The sequence below is a fragment of the Aethalodelphis obliquidens genome, unplaced genomic scaffold (genome assembly GCF_003676395.1).
Source record: "Aethalodelphis obliquidens isolate GAN/ISIS:26980383/991018 unplaced genomic scaffold, ASM367639v1 scaffold13, whole genome shotgun sequence".
Taxonomy (NCBI): domain Eukaryota; kingdom Metazoa; phylum Chordata; class Mammalia; order Artiodactyla; family Delphinidae; genus Aethalodelphis; species Aethalodelphis obliquidens.
This window is the reverse complement of record NW_020837957.1, coordinates 30,032,443-30,047,584: the sequence shown is the minus strand read 5'-3', so window position 1 is coordinate 30,047,584 and position 15,142 is coordinate 30,032,443.

The window sequence follows — 15,142 nt, the reverse complement described above, 5'->3', positions numbered from 1 at the left end:
CTGTCAAAAAGGGTTCCAGTGGGGAAAGCCAGGGAATGGGGCATGTCCCCAGAAGAATAGAGGGGGCAGATCAGAAGACCTAGGAGGCAGAAATCTTGTAGGATCCTAAAAAGAGCAAATTGACAGCGAGGGGAGCCTGCAAAGGCTTTGAGAGTCAAGGCACATCAGAGCCTTTGAGCGTGCGGGGTCCTGGCTCTTTTCTATTAAACATTCCCCAGGGAAGCAGAGATAAAGGGGAGAAATTGGAGGAGAGACAAAGCCCAGGTCTAAGGCCGAAGGTTCTGTGGCCGTGACCACAGCAACTTCTATTTTATAATCCCACCTGAATGTCTGGAGAAAGAAGAGACCCTGTTTAAGAATCACACATCGGGGTGATATAGAGAAGCCAGGTACTGCCTCTGGTGGAGGAGAGAGGTAAACACCCTGAAGTCCCACAGTCTTCTTTTGACCAGCTGGTCCCTGGAAAACGGGAGTTAGGATTGGGATGGGGGAGGATGCCGTGATTAGTAGGAAAAGGGTCCCTCTGATTCTGGGACCTGCAATTAAACTTCTCGGGGACTCTTTCTGTGTGTCTTGAAGGTAGAGGGTAGGTGTCTGGACACCCTGCAGATGGCAGGAAGGCCCACCATCTGACTGCCTCCATCTCAGGGAGACAGGATTGATGCAAAGCCTGAGGAAGACTGGAGACCCAGGGCAAAGGAGAAAGGATTACTGTACCGAAGAATTCTGCCTGCTGGTGGTGGAACTGCTCTAGAAGAGAGCCAGGCTACAGGGGAAGGTGCTGGTTATCTCCAGGCTTACACAGTGCAGAGTGCACTGCTTTAGGGGCAGACACTCCTCAGATTCCAGCAGGGCTGCCCTTGAAGATGCTGGGACAAACTGGTTGAGTTTGTCCAGTATGTGCCATGCGCACAACACCCAAAGAATCCCACCTTATCCTTTAAGACTCATCAAGGTTGGCTCAATTACCCATTCCAAGACCGGTGGAAAGTACAAGTCACCCCCAAAGATATCTGCAAATTCTAAAGGAGGCTTGTTCATGGGCAGCCTTGGCTCTGAGCTCCTGCTTCCCCTGAATTAGTTCCATGTCTGACTCTGCTCCCTGTTCTGTAGCTGCTGTCCTGGTTTTACATCACAGTGACCCTGTGGAACGCAGCCCCTTCCCTTGGTTTCCCCTAAGAAAGCTACTCCTACCAACCTGTGTGAATGCTTGTGAAACAGACTCTCCTGAAGGCACAAGGAAGCCGTGGAGGGGATTCCATCCGAGCAGAACAACCGACTTCAGATTCTGAAGTAGACTTCCTTGTTTGTAAGGGTTTGTTGGCCTCTCAGTAATGTGGCTTGTCATCGTCCTTCTCCCTCCACAACTAGTGAAGACCAAGATGCAGATGTCAAAGGTGCGTTGGAAGAGTTTGATCAAAAGTACTGTGTTGTGGGCTTCCCTGGTGGTGCAGTGGTTGAGAGTCCGCCTGCCGATGCAGGGGACACGGGTTCGTGCCCCGGTCCGGGAAGATCCCGCGTGCCGGGGAGCGGCTGGGCCCGTGAGCCATGGCCGCTGAGCCTGCGCGTCCGGAGCCTGTGCTCCGCAACGGGAGAGGCCACAGCAGTGAGAGGCCCGCGTACCGCAAAAAAAAAAAAAAAAAAAAAGTACTGCATTGTGAGTCGGTAGAAGCAATATTTCTACATTATAACCCTGTTGTGATTTTTTAATATATGATTTAAACTATTAACCTCTTAATCGCTATTTATAAATTAGCACATATTATGTGATTTTAAGTATGTATATGTAATTAAAACAACGCATGAACTGTTATACACAGACGTGTCTATTTCATTTATATTCTGACACATTTTTGTATTCTCATCAACCAAGTCTTACCTTTAATGCTCACTGGGTAAATAGGGATACTCCAATATTCAGAGTTACCTCACCCTCAGCACTCACCCAGTGTTTTGTGTCCACTACTTCACTCTCCTTGAAGTGATAGCTATATCTTCTTTTTTTTTAACATCTCTATTGGAGTATCCAATAGAGATTTACTATGGAGTATCCAATAAAGATTTAGAGATTTACTAAACTGCTTTACTATGGTGTATTAGTTTCTGCTTTCTAACAAAGTGAATCAGCTATACATATACATATATCCCCATTTCTCCTCCCTCTTGCGTCTCCCTCCCACCCTCCCTATCCCACCCCTCTAGGTGGTCACAAAGCACTGAGCTGATCTCCCTGTGCTATGTGGCTGCTTCCCACTAGCTATCTATTTTACGTTTGGTAGTGTATATATGTCCATACCACTCTCTCACTTCGTCCCAGCTTACCCTTCCCCCTCTGCATGTCCTCAAGTCCATTCTCTACCTCTGCGTCTTTATTCCTGTCCTGCCCCTAGTTTCTTCAGAACTTTTTTTTTTTATATTCCATATATATGTGTTAGCATGTGATATTTGTTTTTCTCTTTCTGACTTACTTCACTCTGTATGACAGACTCTAGGTCCATCCACCTCACTACAAATAACTCAATTTCATTTCTTTTTATGGCTGAGTAATATTCCATTGTCTATATGTGCCACATCTTTTTTATCCATTCATCTGTCGATGGACACCTAGGTTGCTTCCATGTCCTGGCTATTGTAAATAGAGCTGCAATGAACATTGTAGTACATGACTGTTTTTGACTTATGGTTTCCTCAGGGTATATGCCCAGTAGTGGGATTGCTGGGTCGTATGGGAGTTCTATTTTTAGTTTTTTAAGGAACCTCCATGTTGTTCTCCATAGTGGCTGTATCAATTTACATTCCCACCAACAGTGCAAGAGGGTTCCCTTTTCTCCACACCTTCTCCAGCATTTATTGTTTGTAGATTTTTTGATGATGGCCATTCTGACTGGTGTGAGGTGATACCTCATTGTAGTTTTGATTTGCATTTCTCCAATGATTAGTGATGTTGAGCATCTTTTCATGTGTTTGTTGGCACTCTGTATGTCTTCTTTGGGGAAATGTCTATTTAGGTCTTCTGCCCATTTTTGGATTGGGTTGTTTGTTTTTTTAATATCGGATAGCTATATCTTAACACATACCGTCCAGCCCAACATACAGTCTGTCCTCAGTCAAAGGTTGTTGAGTTGTTGCTGTCATTTTAGAGATAAGAAATAGCAACTCCAAAGGGTTAGGAGACTGGGCCAAAGCACACAGCTATTAATGAGCAGAGTTGGCTGGACTAGAACAGTTTCCTAATGTTCCAGCCAGAGCACAAGCCACTCTACCAGACAAGGAAACGTTTCCTCCTACTCCTTTGGCAACAGGGCCCCATCATGAGGCAGAGATTCTACAAAGCTTTGGACTGGAAGCCACAGAGCTGGAGATATCTGGAGACGTGTTTTTCTTGGATGTGGCGATTGCCCAGGCCGCACATAATTATGGCCTTTTGATAATTTGTTATCAATCATGATAGCTGGCAAGCAGAATTGGCAACATTTGATTACATGGTTTAGAAATTCCCACTTTTTTTTCATTTCAGACATTATCTCCTTTATTCTCACATTCTTTTCAATGCGTGATAGTAGCACTACACACTGCCAACAGTACACTTGTATAAAGAACACTTCCCCGGAACTCCCAACTTTTCAGAGAGGACAAGGTTAGTGGAAAATTTGCAGAGGTATGGTAATGTACAAAATGCTAGGAAAAGGGCTTTGACACAACACGCATGGCAACCAGGCTGCTAATACTGCAAGTTGCTGTGTTTTGATTGCTAACAGTCAATTTGGTTATGGTATGAAGAAGGTTTTTTTTAAAAACAAATCACAATTTATTGAGATTTTGGAGATATATTCTCACAAGTTGAAAAAATGTGGTCTTCAAATATAATTTTAAGAAAAACACTTTAAAGGAATGTTAACATTCCCCTAAAGGGGAAACGTATGGAATGTATGTGTGTGCATGTGCACCTGCGCGCACATGTACATGTGTTTAAATCTTCGTGACTTCTGAACAAGTGGACAAGTCAAGCTCTCAAAGGCAGAACCGTCTCTGGGTAGAATCGTACTGTTGCCATAGGTTGCGTCCCTTCTTGCTGCCTTCCCACCAATCGATTGATCAAAAAGTCCTTGTCGATATCCCACCTCTCCCCCTTTTCCTTCTGTCCCTCTCTGGGTCCCAGCTAGCTCTCAGAGTTGTCCCCCATGAAACACTGTCCTAGGGAGGCAGCTGGGGAAGACATGTCTCTATTAAGTGATTAGATCACAGACTATGAGGGTGAGAAGAAACCTCAGTGGATCCTCTGGGGCAAGGCTTCATTGTACACATGGGAAAAGGCTTAAGGACCAAAGGCCTCGGTCTTCAGTGGGGACATCAGGGCAGACTTTGAGAATGCTGTCTGGGGGGTCCCTCAGTGCTTTCCCAGAACCCAGGAGAGCAACCCCACATGGACAGCCTTGATGGAGGGGATCATCCTTGAGATCCCAGAACCAATCTACTCTTTGCCTTGTCTCTCTCCCCCAACCCCCTGCCCCCAAATCCACCCCTCTGAATAGGTCTTGAGGGGCCTACCTCCAAATGCAGCTATGCAGGATGACCCTTCCAGATTCAGACTGCTGACAGAGGTGGATGAATACATCCTCTTGAGAGGATTGCTTGGGCTTAAATCATCATATTGTCAAGAAGAAACACTTGCCACAAGTCCTTTAATTGACAGTCTTTAACTTACAACAAATTTACTGTTTTAGAAAAACCAAGAGCCAAAAAGGCAGTTCTTAGTTCTCAACTTGATTTATAAAATTTGTGGGCATAGGTGTCATTCCCTTCTTCTTTGACTTATAGACACATCACCTACGCCCTACAAAGGAGTATCATCGTTCCGAAGATAGTCCAGATCTAAAAAGGGCCCTCAAAATGGGACCTTGTTCACCTCTCTGGCCTCATACTGTACCTCTGGCCCTTTCTCTGCATCCAGCCGTCTTGTCTTCTTCCTGGGGGAAGCATTTTCTGATTCCCCATTTCCAGTCAGGACCCCCAACCCCGACCCAGGTACGCCCTGTCTCAGCAACTTTGCAATCTTTGCAGAATTGGAGGTAAGTAAGTCATTGAGTAACTACTTGGTTATTGACTCCACATTCCTGAATGCCAGCTCCCAGAGGGCAGGGACATCTCTGTCTTATCCCCCAAGACCTTAGGGCTGTGCTTGGATATATAATGGGTATGAAACATTTGTTTGAATGAATAATAGGGGTGGGGGGTCAGAATGTCTGGGCAGCCTCCCTAAATATGGGATGAATTTGGCCAGCTGATTAGCTCTGGGAGCCAGAGAGACAGAGCCTGGGTGCGTGGGGAGGGCAGCCAGAGGCTGGGGAGAAGGAGGCCCAGCCTGGGAGCATCTCACACAAAGGCCTGCACCACCCTGCTGGCCTGGCTCTTCCAGTGTCGAGCAGAAACAGCACCCAGGGATTTGACTTAGGTTCCTTGTTTTTCTGAGTGAAACAGGATGGGAATGAAAAGCAACACAACATTCAAGTATTCCTTGAAGGTCTGGGAAATCCTCACGAAGAACAGGACAAGTTGGAGTGACCAAACTCCTTCACACTTCAAAGCCCAGAGGGCCCTGGTCTTCCATGGGCATTAGACGTTTATGACTCCCGTTGAAAGAACTCCGTGGGTTCTGGAGTCAGCAAGATTCGGGTTCAAATCTCCCTGCTTCCACCTGCTAGCTGTGTGAACTCAGGCGAGTGACGTAACCTCTTCTCCAGCTTCAACATCCTGGATTACTATAGGAACTAACAGATCATAAATGAAGCACTTGACGTAGAGGAGACATTGCAAGTAAAGAATAGCTAAAATTATGATGGTCTGGGCTTCCCTGGTGGCGCAGTGGTTGAGAGTCCGCCCGCCGATGCAGGGGACACGGGTTCGTGCCCCGGTCCGGGAAGCTCCCACATGCCGCGGAGCGGCTGGGCCCGTGAGCCATGGCCGCTGAGCCTGCGCGTTGCTCCGCAACGGGAGAGGCCACAGTGAGAGGCCCGCGTACTGCAAAAAAAAAAAAAAAAAAAAAATGATGTTTTGATTACTCTGTTAGCTCCTGGAGGAATGTGGGCTTTGAGCTATGCAGATTTTGACCCTTCTTTTACTAGGGGTTAAATAATAACCCACTGTGAGGCAGGTGTTTATATAGCTGTTAGGAAGTTTGTTTCTCAATTAGTAAAAAAAAATTTTTTTTCTTTAAACAACTCATTAGCCCCATTAAATCCAAGTGCAGCGCTGACTCAGAAGCTTTATAGTTAGGATTATCTCTAGCAATTAGTACTCTCCTGACTTGGTGAGAAGAGAGACTCCCTGTTCTGCTGTCCCGGAAATGCTGCGCTCCGGTGTGGAGCCCCATCGCCAGGTAACTTGAGGAAGAACACACGCAGAGGCCGCATTCCTGAGCGACGAGCTGGGCTCTATGTTGGCTCCTTATAAGGAGCGAGTTATCATCAGTCCCGCAGAGAGGTCACCGCTAGTTTTTTTCTCTCTCTCCTCAAGGGGCTGAAATCAGCTTTTTTCCTCGGAGGGTTGGGGCGGTGATTAAACAGGGTAAATATGCCAGCGCCTCAGCTGTCCAACTATGGGATGTTGATAGACACTGTAGCCTTGTTGGGGTTCTTTTTTGTTTGTTTTGTTTTTTTGCCTGATCCTAGGGACTCTAAAAAGACATACTTGGAAGCCTCCCCTTCCCCTAAAGGCAAGTCAGCCTGCAGAGCCTGTTTTGCAGCTGGGGCCCAGACACCAACGGTGGCCGGTGGGAGGGGCTGGAGTGTGTTTTGACTCTCCCACTGCTGTCAGTTCCTTTCTTCCCTTTCCCTTCACGGTAGCCCTTGAACCTTGATGCTGGAGCAGGCGGCGGCTGGGAGGAACAGGGGATCCAGAAAGTGCCAGATGATGCTTTTCCTCCTCTCAGAAGGATCACAGGAGCAAGGACATAAGGTGGCTACCCTGGGATTGCCGAAGCTCGAGCCTCACCTCCTCTCTGAAGCCCTCCGTCCTGCCGACCCCTCCTCTGTCCTCGGGACGCCCACTGCACCCCCTCGCTCCCAGTGCACAGTCTGACGCTCGCTTGCCACGGTCTTTGGAGTGGATTGTGGTGCTTTCCTGGTCACGTTGGTCTTGCCTCCCCACCAAGACCGCAAGTTCCTCACAGGCAGGTGTACTGCTTCCACTTCATCTGTGACCCTGCATTAGTGCTGGGCTGTGTTCAACGGCTGCTCAGCGAAAGCTGGTTGATGGCTTGATGGAAAGCGGATTAGGTGACACGCTCCAGAAGGTCTGGATCATCACCTTTCTATGTACTTCGTTGAGAATGATCCCAAGGTTGCTGAGGGCTGGCTGGTTATCTGCAGGCATCTAGGATTCCTCCACCCGACACTTCTCCTAGCTGCCCCTGGAGCTGACCAGGCCCAACAGTTCCACTCTCCCTTCCTCTTGCAGGTGTCCATTTTTAAAATCCGCTCTCCAGATGCTCCTCCTGTCCCACGTGAGTGAGCCCCACTGTGTGCTAAGATATCAGTGCAAAGGAAGCAGAGCTACTGACCTGCCCCGGGAGCCTTCTATTTAGTTCAGGAGTCAAAACACGCACTGGGGGGTACCTCCATGGGTCCCCCCAACATTTGCCTTTCTTCCATCCTTCAGGGTGTTTTTAAAGCTTTTATCACCTATCCAATTTCCTGTTGTTCCTTTCCACAGCCTGGGAACATGGACCAACTTCTCAATGTCCTCTTTGTTGTTCCCTGACATCCTTCATGGACCTCCTTGTCTTTTTATGGGTTTTATTGTTAATCACCATAGGAGCAAATAAGAATAACAGGCATGGGAAAGTTACAAAGGTCCCCAAATCTTTACTTTTAACTCCTGCTTATGGAAGGTAAATTTGGTGCAACTTTTCTGGACAGAAAATTGGCAATATTGCCTTTAAAAGTTCGTGTACCACCAAACATAAAAATAAACTCCAAATGGATTAAAGACTTAAATGTAAGCCCTGAAACCATAAAGCTCCTAGAAGAAAACATAGGCAGTAAGCTCTTTGACATTTGTCTTCTTCATATTTTTTTGGATATGTTTCCTCAGGCAAGGGAAACAGGAAGCAAAAACAAACAAATGGGACTAGATCAAACTAAAAAGCATTTGCACAGCAAAGGAAACTACCAACAAAACGGAAAGGCAGCCTACTGAATGGGAGAAGATATTTGCAAATGATACATCTGATAAGGGGTTAATGTTCAAACTATGCAAAAAACTCATACAACTCAACATCAGAAACACAATCAACCCAATTAAAAAGTGGGCAGAGGACCTGAACAGACATTTTTCCAAAGAAGAGTACAGATGGCCGACAGACACATGGAAAGATTCTCAACATTGCTGATCATCAGGGAAATGCAAAAACCACAAGGCAATATCACCTCACACCGGTTGGAATGACTATCATCAAAAAGACAAGAGATAACAAGTGTTGGTAAGGATGTGCAGAAAGGGGAACCCTCATGCACTTTTGGTGGCAATGTAAATTGGTGCAGCCACTATGGAAAACAGTAAGGAGGCCCCTAAAAAAGGGTGTGCCTCTCAATTCCCACTTCCTGCCTCCTTCAGGCTAAGCCCACCCTGGGTCTAGAGGGACACTGCCTCCCTGAAAGCTCACCGCTCACAGGAGGCCAAGTGCTGCTTTTTTGGGCAAATAAATATGAATTGTGGACATGTACATGCCCCAGCCTAATACTGCAAAGCCCCCATCTCCATCTCCTGTGGCCCCTCCTCCCAGTCAGCCCCTCTCCGGTCTTTCCCCACGTGATGTACAGGTCACAAGGGCATGAACTCCTGTATCCTTTCTCCATCTATGGTCAGGTCCTTTGGCTTTGCAAGCTGTGAACTGACACATTGCTGGGGGGACTCTCTTCCCCACCACTCGTACTGTGCAGGGGAGGGGGTGGAGTAGCTCGGAGCCTCCTTGGTGCCCCTCTAGCGGCTGTGACCCTTGTCTAGTTGTTTAAGAAGAAAGTGCAGAAGACCTGCAAGGGCACTGCTGCACTGCTGTCAGAAGAGCTGGATCAGAATCCCAGCTTTGCATGTGCCTGCAGGTAACACACCTAGCCTCTCTGACGATGGCTGTGAAGGTCTTAGGAGCCGGTACAGGAAAGCACATTGTAAACTGTTAAGCTCTAAGTAAATGCCAGGTGTTATTACCCAGAAAGGGATAAGAGTCAAAGAACAAGACTAGAATAGCTGTGGGATTCTTATCTGCTTTATTCACTACTGCATCCCCATAACTGAGAACGGTGCCTGACTCACAGCTGGCACTCAGTAAAAGTTTTTAAATGAATGCACTATCTATGGGTCCTTGATGGTTTCTCCATTCTCTCTTTTAACCTGTGACATTTCAGGCTTATCTCCCAAGAAAACACGTCCTGTATGAAAGTGGGAAAAGGCAATGGAAGGGGATGGTTTGTTTCTTGCTGTGTGAATTTGGACCAGTTCTTCATCATTCTGGGCCTCAGTTTCCACATCTGGCAAGTGGGAATAATAACATGATCCACAATCTTCATCCCTGGGGTAGTGCAAACAGCTAATGGGAACACCTAGGTTTAAAGGCTTTCCTGTGTATGTGGTGCCTTTTTTTTTTTTTAATGTGATGCTTTTTTTTTTTTTGGTGGTACGCGGACCTCTCACTGTCGTGGCCTCTCCCGTTGCGGAGCACAGGCTCCGGACGTGCAGGCTCAGCGGCCATGGCTCACGGGCCCAACCGCTCCGCGGCATGTGGGATCTTTCTGGACCGGGGCACGAACCTGTGTCCCCTGCATCGGCAGGCGGACTCTCAACCACTGCGCCACCAGGGAAGCCCTAATGTGGTGCCTTTTAAAAGTACCTTGTTGGATTACAGCAGCCCAGACAGGGACACTTAAAGGACCCATGTAGACCCTCACCTATGTTCCAATGACAAATCAGTCTCGAAGATGAAGAAAATATTTTATTTGTTAGATGTTGCCTGTACTAAAATGAGTTGAGCTGTCTGCGTGGGCAGAAATTTGTTTGGTTAGGAATTGAATTCATGATGTGTGTCCAGTCTTCCCTAATGATCTATATAAGGAAAGGGAAATACTCCCACACAGGATCAGTTTACAAAGTCTTGAGAAATAACTCTCTGGGTTTACCTAACACACATGCCCACTCCTGACTCAGCCTGCTCAAGTCAGGAGCTTTTCGGAAATGCACCAAGCTCCCTAAACAGATATGAGAGCTCTTATTTCATCACCGGAACATGTTTTCTGAAAGGCGGTGCTGAGCCCCAGCACACAGACCAGCTTGGACACAATCCTCAGGGTCCAAGGCTGCTTGCAGAGATGGCCTCCCTATTATGCATATCAGATTTTCCCAGCAGCCCTCCTCCCTCCTCCTCTCGCAACGCCCCGTGCCTGCTTGATGGCTGGGCCTGAAATCTCTCTGACAAAGACAAAGTTTTTCACTGATAGCTGGAGAGAGAGCCTGAATGAACATACATACCCCAGGATACAGCTTACATGACTACCAAACTGTCACCTGTCAGTACCTGGAGGAGAGCAAAGGGCCCAGAAAGGGAAACTTAGGGATAAGAGCAAGGTTGACCTACTTTAGAATTCGGTCAAGCATCAGCTCTGGACCACAGTAACCGAGGCCCTTTTTTGCCTGTGTCCTCCCCCATCCATGCAGGGCACCTTCCATCATTGTCTGCTTCTTGAGCCCAGAGAGACTCGAAGAAGGTCTTCAAGAAAACACATGCCCTAATTTGCCTTTTGTCCCTGAAGCCATGGACATAAGGTTCATGGTATGCTGTGCTGAATAGGGCCATGAACTGTGTAGGCACATGGAATTTTGGACAAACCACTTAACCCCTCCAGGCCTCAGTTTCTTCATCTGTAAAATGAGTGGTTAAACTGGAAATTTTCCAAGTTCTTTTCTAGTGCTCAAAGACTGCTAAACTCTTTGGATTCAGTAGAATGTCGGGGATTCTGTATGTTGCCCTCTTGAGTGAATATATACTTGGGGCATACCCAATACAGTCCTTTGAGGTTCTTCCTGCCTACAGTTGATTATGCTTGAGTCCTAGAGAGCGTCAGAACTATCTGGGTTCTTGGTCTTTGCTGCCTCCTAGCTGTGTGTGACCTTGGAAAACCTTTGCATCTCTGCTTCTTTATTGCTAGAACAAAGTGAAAGCTCCTGCTTGGCCAGGTCAGTGGGAGGTTAGAATTGACGTAGCCAAGGAGCTGTTGGCTCCCTTCGTTCCTTCTTGCTGATGGAGTCATACTGGGCTGGATGTGTTCAGAGGAGGTAAGCTCAAGAACTGTTCCACAGATGTATCGGTTAGGCTTATTGGCTAAGCTGCTGTAACAAAGAGACCCCAAAATACAGTGGCCCAAATCTGTTCAAATTTAATTTCTCTCTTATTAACAGAGGTCATAAGCTAGAGGTAGGAGGCTAGTGAGCAGCTCTGCTCTGTGAAACCTTAATTTTCCACATCCTGCTCTTCTTTAAGACCAGCTCAGAGCCCACCTTTCTTGGAGGCCCCGGATCCCTCTTGTCCACAGGGATCACACACGGTCAGTTCTCCTCAGTGGACACTGCACACACTGCCTTGCAGGGCTGGATAACTTTGCAGGTGAGAAAGCTGTGACTCCCCCACCAGGTTGGGAGCCCCTTGAGGTCAAGGGTCATGTGTTCTTGACATTTATTCCCATGGAGTTGGCACATGGTAGGCTCTCCGGGAGGGTTTGCCCCAAGTGCATGCATTACTGGAAACTTCAGCCAGCCACAATCATGAAAGCTGAGGTGTTTGCTTAGTCATCACCGCTACATAATTTTCAGCTTAATTACCAGGCAGTTTCTTCATATCTTCCAATAAATGAAAGAAAAAATGTGTATTGGGGGTTGTGTGAAAATTAACTCTCATAAAAATCCTTGACTCACCACAAAAATTCAAGAAATGTGCTTCTTACACATGGACACAGAAATGTGGATTCTCCTGTCCTGTGCAAGTTAAGAGCCTTGGGTGCAAGAGCTGACTGGGCTGCCCAGTGGAGCAAATATTTCTATTCTCTGTTAAGTTTATAGAATCAGATTTCGTAGTGGAAAAACTTGCCGTGGTTAGTTGTGGTAACTGCCCCTATTTAGCTAGTTTATGGCTAATCCCAATCTCAAATAGCAGTGTAATTCACTCATCCACCATGGTGTTGATTTTACAATTTGTGCATTGAAGGGAAAACCACACTGCTCAAGTGAGCTGGTCAATGGGAGGCCTGTTGAGCTATTTCACAGTGGGTATGGGTTGGCGAGGGAGGATATATTTTGTTTCACCTGCTTTAAACATTTTCAGACTAACATTCTCTGTGGCTGTTCTCTGTGTTAGATCAAACTTCAAGTTCTTTCTTACTGAGCATCTTGGTCCTGCCCACTGCTGCTCCTTTAGTCTATTTCTGCAGTGAGTGAGATGTTATGTGTCCTTTTCTGGCACTGGAACCTTCATAAACATGGCAAACCTTCCTCTGCTTTGGCTGCTGGCTAAAACCTATGGCTCTACACATAAGCAGCCTCATAAACAGGGTTGCCTCATACGGTTGTGCAGGCTGTACACTGCATGACTCCAAGGAGCGCCATTCACATGGACCACAGTGGAACCTCCAAAGCTGTATTGGTACAGCCTCCGCAATATTCCAGGAAAGCCCCATCTCCTAGATTACCTGAAAATTTCTCTATATGCCAAAAGCACTCTTCTAGATACCACCCTGAATAAAACAGACAAAAGGTCCTACCCCCAGGAAGCTTACATTCCAGTGAGGGGAATACATGATAAACAAATTACATACAGGCACATATGTAATGTTATATCTGCATTACATATATGTAATATTATATTAGATGGTGATAAAGAAGTAGAAAATAAATCAGGGAAGGCGAAGAGAGTGGGAGGAGGTGAATGTTAAATAGAGTAGGGATCTGGGAAGGATTTTCTGAGAAGATGCCACTTGAGCAAAGCCTGAGGAGACAAGGGAGTGTGCTGTGTGGATCCCTGGGGGAAGAACGTTCCACACGGAAGGAATAGTAAGTGCAAAATCCCCGAGGCAGGAGTGTGCCTGGCATATTGAAGAAACAGCAAGAAGGCTGGTGTGGTTGCAGTGGGGCCAGTGAGTGCGGTAGTGACGTGATCAGACAGATCCGGAAGCAGGACCATGTTGGGCTTTGGAAGGCTGTGATGTACTTGGACCTTACACTGCATCAGATGAAAAGCCATGTGATGGTTTTGAGCAGAGGAGAGACAAAAGTTAAACAAAAGTCACTCTAACTAATGAGATCAGACAAAGGAGACAAGAGTAGAATCAGGAGACCAATTAGGAGACAATTACAAGGATTCAGAGGTGATGGTGCCTTGAGCCAGCTTGGTAGTAGGAGCATGAGAAAGGGTTGTATTCTGGATATATTTTGTAGGTAGAGCTAATAGGACTTGTTGACAGATGCAATGAGGGTATGAAAGAAAGGGAGGAGTTAAGGGTGACTCTGAAGTTGTTGGAAGGCTGGGGCTGTCTTGCGCTCCATGCCCTCCCAGGTAGTAGAACATGGGGCAGCAGATTTGGACATGCCAGGATTGAGGGGCTGGTTAGACACCAAGTGAGGATGAGCAAGCTTGAGTTCTGGCTGGATGTAAACAATCTGACGGTGTTTGGAGCCAGGACACTGGAGGAGACGCCCACTGGGGTGAATGCAGGTAGAGCAGGGGCAGCCAGGGACAGAGCCCTGGGGCACTGCAAAGCTAAGAATTCACCAAAGCATCCCACCTCCTTTTTTAAACCTAATTTCCTAGGCTGTATTTAACAAATCTTGTTATTTTCAGTTCTATAAACCTCCTATATTCTTCTTAGAACAAGTCAAATACATTGAAACCAGTGCTGTAGCAGTGACATCACGTCATCCACTTAAGAAATCCTTATTGAGAGCCCGTTATGTGTGGGCTTTAGGAGCTGGGGATAACCAGCCAGCCTCTGGCCCCGAGAAGCTTCTGTCACCGTTGAGGAAAATGACACAACTTGACATGGAAGTAAACACACCAGATAAATTCAAATTGCAGCAGGGGCTGTGAAGAAACTAGAATGGATAAAGGAGGAGAAGGTAATTCAGGACAGGAACGGTGGTTTCACTGAGGACATGTTCTTTGAACTGAAACCAAGGTGATGAGAAGGAGGCACTCCATATTTGGAGGAGGAAGGAGAGTTCCAGGCCGAGGGAGCAGCCAGTGTCAGGACCTGAGATGGGAACGAGCTAGGCTACCTTGGGATGACAGAAAGTAGAGAGCTGGTGTGGCGGGGATGCAGTGAAAGGGGGAGCCGTGTAGGGGACAAGGTCAGAGAGGTGGGCAAGGGGCTGGGCGGTCCAGGTTGAGTCTCGCTGGCCTGGCAAGAACATTGGGTTTTATTTCCCAGCAGGCGAGTGGTGGTGGCCTGTGGTTCATCCTGACTACTGAGTGCAGCACGGCCTGTAGAGAAGCAGGGAGACTGGCATGGCCGGGGGCGGGGCGATGGGGCGTGTGACAGGGAATGAAGACAGAAATGGTACAAGTGGGGGAGGGGCTCTGGTGTCGTTTGAAGGCATGGCTGACGGACAGCATGAAGGAGGAGGAAAGTCAGGGATGACTCCTAGGTTTTGGCTTGAGCAACTGAATGGATGTTGGCACAGGTTACAAGATGGGGCAAACTGGAAGAGGGCCAGGCTGGGGGGAGAAATGAAGAGTTCCACTATGACTCTGACTGTGAGATGACGTTAAATTTGAGATGCCTGTTAGCCGCTTTGCAATTCTGCATGTTGTCTACAAAGGAAGTCACACATTCATTCAGTTAATATTTGTTGAATTAGTGAACGCCAACCCTTTTTGGATGAGGGAGGCCAGGCTGGGAGTTAAAGATTGGCGATTAGCGTCAGTGATGATGCTAACATAATACCTTAGGAAGCAGTGTCACCGATGTCATTGTGACCAGTCATCTGGGAACGATGATCTCTCTTCATAGGTGAAGGATCTATGTCAGAGTCTGCAGGACCAATGTGCCCACCCCAGGGGCAGATCCAGACCCTGTACCTGTGCTTTTTCCACTATCCCACACCGCAG